Source organism: Quercus lobata, chromosome 8, assembly GCF_001633185.2.
Source record: "Quercus lobata isolate SW786 chromosome 8, ValleyOak3.0 Primary Assembly, whole genome shotgun sequence".
NCBI classification, from domain to species: Eukaryota; Viridiplantae; Streptophyta; class Magnoliopsida; order Fagales; family Fagaceae; genus Quercus; species Quercus lobata.
In genome coordinates, this window is record NC_044911.1 from 20,632,345 (window position 1) to 20,642,209 (window position 9,865).

The following is a 9,865-nucleotide window of genomic DNA, read 5'->3' on the forward strand; positions in this document are numbered from 1 at the left end:
TTTTTTAATTAAGTTTTTGGTTTCCTGGGGGGTTGTGGTTGTGGGTGGCACGTTACCATTTTTTTTTTTTCTTTCTTTCTTCTTGGACGTTGCTTTTTTTTTTCTTTTTTTTTTTTGCTTCTGTGATAGTTGTTTTGTTTTTGTTTTTTTTTTTTTTTTTTTTTTTGTTTAACTAGACATAATTTTTTTTGGAACATGATTTTTGATGGACAACCATAATTCCCTCAGGCAACCTCCTTGTCCAAACAAGGGACTAATAGACGAAGAAACCATTTCACTCCGTCACCATTTGAACACACTAGACGAAGAGAGGGCCTGCCAGTTCAAAAATGGCAGGCATACGTTACAGGGTCACAATAAATCTCTTTACCGTTGGAGCACCGACGACCCTTTCATTAACATCTTAGGGAAGCGTTACAAATAGCCCATTCAAGCCTCCATTAAGAGCACTCCCCAACGGCTAGGAAAAAGAGGCAAGTATATATATATATATATATATATATACACAGATACCTCACACCTACAAAGGGACACAAAAAAACTCTAGTTCATGCACATTGTTATTCTAATACTTTTTTTCTCATTCTAGCCATTCTGACTTTAGCATCGGAGGTTTTGTGGCAGGTACTACACCGATGACCCACACTTCTCCCTTTCACCATCCATCTTCTCAAGATCAAGTTGACTGTGGACGATTCCCCTCTAGACAATCATTTTGAACTGACGATTCGGGCATCATCAATTTTTATTTTTTAATAAATTGGGTGATTACTTTTTTTTGGTTTTAATTGGTCATCATTTTTTAACAAAGATGTATGAGCAAATTTATACAAACTCATTTTTTCCATCCTCCATTTTTCCACTCCCAAACAAATAAAAATGAGAGAAATTAAAATCTTTTCTATCCTCCCACTATGCTCTTTTTTTTGGGTTAAAATCTTTCACTCCATGCAGCTGATCCAAGATGATAGAAAAGCTGAGAACATCGAACTCTTTACCCCTCTCTTCTCTTTGCAAACATGTGACCACTGATGTGTAATTAGACATCAAAGAATGTCATTCTTTGATCTTATCTCTCCTTACTCTCTTGCATAAACGTGGGTATCATTATTTTAGGTTTGATTTTTGGTTCTACAAACTGAAATTTGTCAAAATCACAATTTTGGGTTACTGATAAAAAATTTCAACAGATGCAATGCATTGATTTGGGTGGAGGGGCGGTGATGATCGTTTGAGAAAATTGCAATTGTATGTGTTCAAAATTGAGGCTTTGGTTGATTATGGTGAGAGTTAGAGATTTGGGGTGGGGTTTACAATGAAAACACATACTGCAAATGGATTTGTCACCATAATCAAGTTCTAAGAGTTTGTTATAATAAAACTATCAGGTTCTTTTTTTTAAATTAGACTTAAATAAATACATTAGTGATGTGGAAATTTGTGAAGAATGTCAAGTTTACATGTCGCAACCAAAGAAAGTCAACTACTAGTCAAACATTTTCGGTTTTATAGTATATATATAGTGTTCAAAATTGAGGCTTTCGTTGACTATGGTGAAAGTTAGAGATTTGGGGTGGGGTTTACAATGAAACTACATATTGCAAATGGATTTGTAGCTACAGACGGTTTTGAAGGTTTGATATAATAAAACTATTGGGTTCTTTTTTATAATTAAACTTAATAAGTAAATATTAGTGATGTAGAAATTTGTGGAGAATGTAAAGCTTATGTGTCGTAACCTAAGAAAGTCAATTACTGGTCAAATGTCTTCAGTTTTATAGTATATATAGATTAGAGCATTTGCGTCAAAGTTTCTAAAAAATATAGCTTTTAACAACTCAAAAATCAATTTTATCTATCATAATAATTCATTTTACAATACACCCAACATCAAAAGTTCTATTTTTATACCACTTCATCTAAATTAGTATAAATAATTGATGAAAATAATATTAAAAAAAAAAAAAAAAAAAAACCACTACAAAAACCTATAGACAACCACCTCTACCACCACTCCACCAGCCACAACCACCAAGGCAACCACACCCATTGCAGAAGGAAAAACCAAAACAAAACTACAACCCATCACCACTAGCCATAACTGTTGGTTTTTAGACCCCTTAAAAGCACAATTGGATTAACCTAGGTAATTAGCCAAGTTGTTACTTAGTCCAATTTAACAAATCTAGGTTATCACAATCACAACAATCATATCATGCAAAGCAGTGGAAAGATAAATAAGACAATGATACGATCACCCACGAAACCAAACCGGTAAAAACTTGGGGAGGATTTAACCTAGCTATCCTCAAGGTAAAAAGCAAATTCACTAGAAAGAATCGAAATTCATACAATAAGACTTACAAGCCCCACGCTCAACTTCTTATTGCTTCCCACCAGTAGAACTTACTAACACGACCACGTGCAAACTTCAAATCCACAGACTCCTTCTTTCTTGGATTCACCACCAGATACAAGCACACCCGCTTGTGTTTTTTTTAAGCTTCAATGGCAGCAACAGAGTTGATAATCAAGGTGTAGATAATATCTCCTCATTGAATACCCTAAGTTTGTATAAAGGAAAGCTCCTCTAGATCTCACAAGAGATTTACACAAACAGTAATATGAGCAACACTAAAATGTGGCTAGGGTTTACCTTTTATATTTAGGACAAATTAGAAAACCCTAAACGTTTTAAACAACTAGGGCTGAGTTGGAAATCTGTAGAAAAAAACATTCTGCCTGAGATTCGATCGATCGAGCCTAAGCTTCGATCAATTGAGCCAGGTTGAAATACACAATACTTTCTGCATTAGCTCAATTCCAACTTTACATAAAATATACAACTTTGAGCAAGACTAAAACACTTCTAAACACATTGTTTTGATCATGGTTTGCCAACAATACACATTAGAGTTCTAAATACATAAATACCTAAGTCTTTAGAACCTAACAACAACCACCTCCACCACCAGCCACAACCACAACCACAACACCCCGATATCACCACAACCCACCCCCACCACCACAGCCACCAAATCCATGAAACCCACAGCCATAATCAACCACCACCACCACCACCACCACCATAGCCACCTATCCACAAAACCCACACCCAAAATCAACCACCACCACCACCACCACCATAGCCACCTATCCACAAAACCCACACCCAAAATCAACCAGTACCACCAAGCCCAAGCAGAAGAACTCAAGTTAAAGGAAGAATTTTTAGCTAATAACAATGAATCATCAAAGAACTTCTTGACGGCAACAAAAACCTGTTGATCATTTTTTATTCCTCCTTGCTTCCAAACATGATCTTCACCAAATGTTGTGTTGAATATGTGTGGAGATGATGCTTTAAATCAGTGTTTGTTCCCTGAGGAAGCCAAGGCTATTGACAGAGGAAGAGTCTCTTGGCCATGATCACACTCATCGGCTACAATCACAAGCACCATCACCCTTGTCTTCAAGGGACTCGTTCTTGTGACCTTGCCAGACTACGTCGCGGCTTTGATAAGGTCCAAGATTGGAGTATCGGCTCGGCACGACATGTTGCTGAGAGAATTCTGAGAGAAGCGAAGTGAGACATGACAGAGGAGAAGTGAGAGAGAACAGAGAATAGAGATATAGGGGAGAGAGAGAAAGAAAGAAATTAATAAAAAAAAAATTAGCAACTTGCTATAGTAGGTTGTCACTAGTAACAATTTATTGTAGCAAGCTGCTAAAAATTTTGAAGTTTAGCACCATTGATGTAGAAGGGTTTTTGGTGATTTTGTTGCTCAAATAGCTTTTTAGCATTTATCACACCTTTGGTGTGAATGCTAGTAGAAATTTGGTTATTTTGTTGTTAAACATTTTTACTAAAATATTTTCAAGTATGTATGTGTGATATGTATAACTTTTCAAGCATAAACCACCAAAATCGGTGGCTCAATCATTTGTGTCAGAGATCCAATGACGAACCCAGTTTAACTAGGGACCTAGCCACCAAATGGGGGAAGAGCTACCATGTTTTTGTAAAATAATTTTTACCAAGTTTTCAAAGGTAAAACATTTTACAAATGATTTTATGATTAATGGAAAACATTTTCAGTGTTGACCAAATTTTACACTAAAACAAATTGAGTCATCACCTAGTTATATGGTCTAGGAGCCATGAATATAGCATCCTTTCAAGGAAGGAATTTTGATTTTACTAGCAGAGTTTAGGTACGCTATTAGAAATGTGTTAGGCACCTTAGATTGCCCAAATTAAAAAGGCATTCTCAACACTTGCATCTATACTCACACACACACTAACATACATTTAAGTATACAACATGACATTTTTATCCCAAAAGAGCATACTTATCTACGTTTACACAAAAGAGAGCTAAAGCACAAAAGAAATTCTAGCATCCATCTAACATGTGAAAACATATCATACACCTACAACAAGGCAGCAAGCATATCATCATAGCCAGGCAAATATATTACAGAATTCTAATCATACATCTAAACATGTTCCATCATGTCATCAAGGTGAAACTCTAACACAATGCATGGACATTGCTAATGCATGGTTTACCCTTTACTTACCTTTTAACAACACAACACCTATGACATCAATACATGAACATGTGAATGAATGGAATTAAAACTAAGAAAACCCTAATTTAAACTAGTTATTACAAACAATCATGCTGAAAGGTGATCAAGCAATTGCGGGGTTTAAAACATGTAAAAAAGAGGCTACACAAAACAGACATGTGAATGCAAAAACAAAATAAATAAAAATTAGGGTTTCTAGGTAACAACATCACGCATGCTAGAACAGTTTAGCACATGCATGAGTTCAGCTTACATGCGCAGGCTAGATTATGCGTATGCAGATCCTTACCCAAAAAACCTAATTAACACAAAAATAGAGTAGTAACCAAACAAAAAAGAAAATGTAAATCTAGTAGCTTAATATGCTTAAACACATGAAGAAAACCTAAAACTAACTTAGACAAACATATATAAACATAAACTAAACAAAGAAACAAATTAAAGAAAAGTTTACAAGCAGAAAAGAAAAGAAAAAGTTCAAAAGAATACCTTAAAGCAAAAACTTCTAGGCCTGATTTTTGACCGTTCCTCTCAGTCAAATCTATCACAATTCAATAAAATAGTGATTAGCAATCTTAAACTCAAAGGATTAGGGCCAGAAAAGGTCTCAATCAAATAAAAAAGACTTGAGGATATTTTGTGAAAAAACTCTCTTTTGATTCACTATTTTCTAATGAATTTTAGGTTTTTCCTGTGGGATTTCTGTGTGTTTTGAAAATGTATCATGTAAGGCTTTTTATAGTAGAAAAAATGGGGTTTGGAATGGCTCTCAAATGATGGGGGAATTCGTTCCAAATCTAAGCAATTATTGCAAAAAACTTGTCTTTCTTATATTTCTGAAGCCCTAGCTGTGTATGCAGGAATGTGTTTGCGTACGTATGTTTTGGCTCGCGTACATAGGCTGAGGGCTACTTTGGTCATTTTATTTCCAAAATAAATTTTTTTTGCTCATTTAAAAGATTCTATTTTCCATTTTAACACTCCTTAAGTCAATTTAATACCTGATTGGGCTCTACATTGGACTTGGGCCTTAGAGTTTGAGCATCATTGGGGAATAGGGGCTCAAGTCGTAAGGGGTACAAAATGAGGTGTCAACAGTTATGCTTTGTTTGTTTCAAAGTAAAATATTTGCAAATGTAAAATATTTTTTGTAAAATGTTTCAATTTACCATGTTTGTTGCCAACTTGAAAATACAGTGGAAATCATTTTTCAATGTTTTTTACTGTAAAATGAAAATAATAATAATAATAATAATTGCAGTTCCTAACCCACAAAATGCAAGCATTATTGCACAAACCACCACCAACCATCACCTAAAACTCCACATAAGGAAGAAAAGTCAACCACCAAAACACCACCAGCCACCAAACCACCACCAACCATCCAAAAAATGGCCACCAACCATTCAAAAAAATAGCCACCAAAACATCACTAGCCACCAAACCACCACCAACCACCCAAAAAACAACCAAAAATTCAGATTAGAGAGCCAAAAGACCTCCATGAACCCATATAAAAAATTATTTGAAAATCTAAGGGCCGTTTAGAGGTGTCTCAATTTTCATAACTCAGTACTCAATTTTCATAACTCAAACTCAAAACCCATAACTCATAACTCAAACTCTACTATCACTTAAAAAATCCAACACTTTTGTTTGGTCACAAAACTCAACCATGTATCTCAGTTTTTAACTTCACTTTTTGCCAAAATAATGGACCCACCCACTGACACTACATAGAAGAATACGGTTACTACCCGCGTTCCTTTTTTTTTTTTTTTTTGCTCTTCAAACTCAGCTACACCGAAACCCAGCTCCACCACCACCAATGGCAAACCCTTCATCCACCACCACTAACGGCAAATCTAGAAATCCATAACCACCACCGCTAACAGCCCTCAACACAACCACAACCTCCACCAAAAAATCCGAATGAATCAAAAATCCAAACCCACCAATAGCCCTCAACCAAATGTGTTTGACTGAAGAAGAAGAAGGAAAAAAAAAAAAAAAAAAAAAAAAAAAAGAAGAAGAAGAAGCATCAGGTCTCGCTTTGATGGTGGCGGCGGAACTGGGCTGAACTAGAGAAAGGAAGAAAGAAAGAACCAGACAAAGAACAAGATAAAGGAAGAAAGAAAGAAAAAACAGAGAGAGAGAGAGTGGCCGGAGAAAGAAAGAACAAGAAAAAAGTGGGAGAAGAAAGAGAGAGGTAACACCATCAACACATATGGGCCTCACAGAGGTAAAAAATTTACAATCCTGCCATTGATTTATGTATCTCAGAATCTGAAAACACCAATTTGGTGTTTTTGGTTTTCATCACTCTTACTCCAAATTTTTGAGTTTGAGTGATGAAAACAAGATTAGGAAATCAAGCCAAACAAAAAAAATTGTGTGGGTCCCACGTTTTTTGATAACTCAGTTATGAGTTTTGGATCATGTCACTCAAAACACCTCTAAACCAAACAGGCCCTAACAATCTAGGGGAGGCAAAATCGGAGTAGCCACCAAAACCCAAGACCACTACTCGTCAATCAGACCCCAAGGGATGGTGCAAGAGAGAAGAGAAGAGGGGTTTGTACAATGTAGGGAATATACATGAAATTCTCAAATCTATGAGATGCAAAAATAGAGAAAAATATGCACCAAAGAAAAAATGATCACACAAGACAATATTTACGTGATTCGGCAATTTGCCTACGTCCACGGAATTACAATGATTTCACTATTCACAAGAAAAAAAAAATATAAGATGTGGCGGTACAATTTTCTCTCTCAAAATACCACACCAAAATCCTAATCTCCAAAACAATAGTTTTTGTATCCTCTGCTCCATGGACTAAGTCTCTAAAAAAATCTTATTAAAAACCATAACACTTTTATATCGAGTCGGATTATAATCTGGATTAAACATAATTAGGCTCTATAAAACCCAACATATAAGGTAGCACTAATGATGGTTGTTGGCGTCAGTAGGTGGCATCAGTTAATGGGTGGGCATTAGTGCAAGTGCCGATGATGGTGTTTGGTGTTGGTAGGTGGCATTTGTCATTGATGCGAGATGGGCGAGGGAGATGGGTTGTGCAAGATGGGCAAGGGAGATGAGAGGGTTGTGGCTTTGTGAGTGAGAGAGTTGAGAGATGGAGAAGGAGAGAAGAGCCATAAAGGGTGTGGGAGAGAAGAACCGAGAAAGTGAGAGAGGCAATGTTGTGCGTGATAATTTGGGGAGCAAGACTGAAAGTGTAAAATGTTTTACACTTGATTTTGGCGTATGTGAGACACTTAATTTTACAATTTGACTGTAAAATATTTTACAGTTGACTAGATTATATCCCCAAATAAACATGGTAAAATGTGTAAAAGGTTTTATTTTGAAACAAATGGAGCATTAATGGTGATGAATCTTTTCATAGTTGTTTTGTCATCCAAATCTTTAACCGATATCAAAATATTTTATTGATCCTAAAGACACTTTTTATTTGTAATTTTTTTTTTTGATACAAAGAGAGAAATTCTACTCTAATTTAATCTAAGTGTATATATGTGTGAAACTTCCTCCTGGAGAATTTAACCCCGGCCTTTACCCCCTACACCCCACAAGCATTTATTTGTATAGTATTCGTATTGTGTGCACACATTAATAAATGTGAAAGAATAATTATTGATCAAAATAGGATTGTAATAGACCAATAAATAAAGAAAATTAAGCATGAATAGAGGCAACTTGCAACAAGAAATGTGAAGTATAAGTTAGAAAATTTTGAATGAGATACATGAGACCCAATAATAGATGAAACTCACTCCCACTACTACCCTTGAAAATAAACAACCCCATGCTTGGCCAAAATGGCCAAATACCATCTTTGGTTGAAAATATTTTAATCTATCACATTTTTAAAACTCGAGTTTGACATGTAACTCGAGTTTCATAAAAAACTACCACGGTGGTATTTGTTGACCTAGATTGTTTTAATTAAAAAATGCCACATGGAACTTGTTGATACTGTATTTTGTCTGACCCTGATTCATGGGTCAAAACAAATGCCAAAATCAAAAGAATCAAAAAAAGGTGCAAAATTACAAGTTTCAAGGCCAAAAGGGTAAAAGTTAGATACACCATGATTGGATAGTGGATCAAAGGGTCACAACATTTAAAAAAACCTTTTTATAGCCATTAAGGCCAAAACCCGAACCGGATATGGTAAAAAAGTTGACTTTTTTATCTGACTGTCAGATCGAGTTGAATTTTTTATCGTCTCATGGGGCATAATTTTCCCTTTGAAATGAAAGTTTATGGGCCAAATTAGAGTTAAAATAGATGAGATATTACTAAAATATCAAAAGCCCTAATAAATACTTCACTTTTTCTTTTTCAAGGAAAAATAGGCAGTTTTTTGGCCAACTTCGCACAATAAATTGTACCAATTGGCAAGAACTGGAGTGATCCGACTGAACCAACTTGAAGAATGAGGTCTTGACTACCTCTCATAAAAAGGGTTCGACGATATCTACCTCGAATTGGAAGATAAAATTTTTTTAAGAAAAAACATCACAGTATTTTTCGGCACTGCATCATCATGAGAGGTAGTCCTGTTGCTTGGCAAATCCAATATGCTTGGTATTTTCCTTCATGAATTCCTGTTGCAAAATGAGAGTGGTCTTAGTAGACTAACAGAACAATTATGCTGTATCAAAGAAAAAGGGTATAATAGTTCTTACTTTTTTGGTAGCCTCTCAGTCTCAGGTGTTTAAAGACTCAGAACCAAGTTTAGATTGGGATTTTGGTCTTCATAGCTCATACCCTCTAAAGCTTTTATCCTAATTAAGCTTCACCCCTAAATGGGCCTGTAGCATTAGGACCAATTCTATGGTTTTCAGTCTTTTGACTTTCATACTATGATATATATCATAGTAGCGTATAAATCTTTTTTCAATTAAGAAAAATTCTGGTACTAATTGGATCTTACGTTTTAGTAATAAATATTGATTGATGAGGCTTAGGGCAAAGCTTAGATAAGTCTTTTATTTAATAACAAGGGACAGTGCCAACCAATAGGATGAAATAGCTTTGCTCCAGGTAGTGGATTCAAGATAATTAGAAAATATATTAGGGTGTGAATAATGAAATGGTCTTCTTTGTAAGCAAAGACATTTTACTTGTCAAATAGACGGCATCCTAATATAAAATTTGTCACATGTCCATTTCAAGAGTTGCACTTGCACATTTTCTTTTTTTTTGGTTACTTCACAGTCTAGCTTGATATCAGGG